Raw genomic sequence first — 2,433 nt, forward strand, 5'->3', positions numbered from 1 at the left:
GACCTGGAATTTATTGGAGACAGAACACAAATGGAAGATACACGCTATTGTGCATTTAAAGTGAAAGTGTTCAACTGATCACTGTTAGCTCTGCAGAGAAAGTGAGTGTTTGTTTTAGCCTGAGGGCGGTGCTGGCAGTGCTGACTCTTCCTAAAAAAGGCTGTTCTCAATTTGTGACATCAGCTTGGAGGGGCTGGTGCTCAGAGCGCAGGTTTTTAGAGGATTAATCAGAACTGCAAAAATTGATCAAACTATAGTTTTGGGGTTCTCTGTAGTGAAGAATGTACATTATAAAACACTTAAAAGGACAGAAAGTTGATTTTGTATGATACTGGCCCTTTAATACTTCTGTTTCAATATTATTTATTAGTAATGATTAATGTTACTTTCAAGATACTTCCAAAGTCTCACAAAACTGTGAAAATATTCAAATAACCTTGATTTCAAAAGAAAATAATTATCAAAAAGTCACTAAAATATTTATTCATGTCTCAAACTATGCTATTAAGTCATTATCGACCTATCAGTGTTGAGCTAAAACGTAATCATTTTTTGTAATCATTTTTTTGGCACCAGATCCTCCTTTGGTTCTTCTGCCAAAGTTTTTTTTCTCGTAGCGTAATGTTCCTGCACACCTACAGGCTTCAATTAGGACAATGTATTTTAAAATCATCCAGTAAGCTGTACAGCTCAGTGTAAGAGACTCAAAAGGCTTACGGAGATTGATGGCATTGACTGGTGACCGGTGGGGTCAACTCCAGAGGAGGTTTGGAGAGGTCACACTGTCAGTTGGTTCACCAAAATAGACACCTCTCCTTCACTTTTCAATTTATCTCTTAAAGCTGAAAGCTGTCATTGTAGAGCATGCAGTGAATCGTGTGAGGAAGACGACTGAGTACAACTGGGTTTAATTTTTCTTAATAGCCAGCACAAAAACCTTAGCATGACTTTACAGTTTGATGATTTTTAGGCATCAGTGAAATGTGCAGCAGAGTATTTGTGTTCTGCTCACACCTCCACTGCCAGCTTCTTCTTTTGATTGGTAGCTTCTGGTACTCCCAGGTGTTGACACTTACAGAACATCCGTGAGCCCGGTAGTCCACCAGAACCACAGTGGCTGAGTTGCAGCAGAAGCTGGTTAAAGAATATGTTGCTACAGCGGTGTGTGACCAGAAAAACTGCTAAATACATCATTTGTTTAATGCGTCTGTTAACACCGATGCAACTAGTTTGTCACTTTGTCAGTCTCCCAGTTGCTGCTTGTGTGAACTTTCAACCTCAACATCCTCTTTGTAGAGAATGCTCCTGCAGGCATGCTAACTGTCCCACAGAATTGTAATGAGGTGCTAGGTGCCTATCCAGAGCTTTGGGCCATGCGTGCTCCAAGTGCTGAGGATTCTGCTGTTAAAAATAGAAGACCAGAGCTGCTTTTTTTTCTCCATCAGTGCAAGATTAGCAGCTGCTAAACACTCTGTTAAATACACATAAATGTAGCATACTCTTAAATAAATGCAACCTTACTGTAGAGCAAAGGCAGTAAAGTATTTTCAAAATATGACACCTTGTATACATTATGAAATCAATATTACTTATTTAGAGTAAATATGATCTGAAAAGATAGAAAAAAAATTAAAATATAAATTTTATGCTATGTGCTGTATAAAAAAAACCCAGTGACAATTAGCATGTTTAGCATAAAGTAGGAGAGTCAAATTTATATCATTTTAAAAAGTTTCTGTTGGGAAAAGTCAATCAGAGTCAAACTGATTAAAAACATGTCCTATGGGATTAAAAGGGAAAAAATGCTAACACTGTGGACTACAGAAAAAAGCAGGAAAAGAGAAATGTACATGTGCATCTTCTCATAATGGATTATGATTTATTTGGAGACTAAATCCGAGAAGACTAACTTGCCCCATAGCTTATTCTTGATCTGTCTGTCACTAGCTGTGTACAGATTCACATGTTTTGGTTGAAACATGAACGGAAATCTCAATTGACATTCATCTCTAGAGGCATCAAATGCTCTTTACATTTAGTACTGCCATTTTTATGTTTTTGTTTTGCTTTTGTCCAATCCTCCTTAATATGTGTGGATGGAATATCTTTTTATTTATTTTTACATTTACTGATTGCAGAAGAAAATATTTTTTTTTATAATGCACTGAAAGAATGTTTAATTCCACTCTGATCATTTTTTGATCTTTTTTAAAAGCATTACTAGAGGCCTTTTATTGATAATTATGCTGTTTTTAAATAAAATGACAAAAACCTTTGTGGTTTCTGTGGAGCAGCAGAATTTCATCAGAAATTTGCCTCAAAGTTGTGGGTGGACTATTGGTGTGGAGTAAGCCTGCTCTCATTTCCCATTATCCCTTTGTTGACACTCTCTTACAGCCCCTCACACCCCCAAACTAACATTAGCGGTGCAAC

This window comes from Oryzias melastigma, linkage group LG7 (genome assembly GCF_002922805.2).
Source record: "Oryzias melastigma strain HK-1 linkage group LG7, ASM292280v2, whole genome shotgun sequence".
In the NCBI taxonomy this organism is placed as follows: Eukaryota; Metazoa; Chordata; class Actinopteri; order Beloniformes; family Adrianichthyidae; genus Oryzias; species Oryzias melastigma.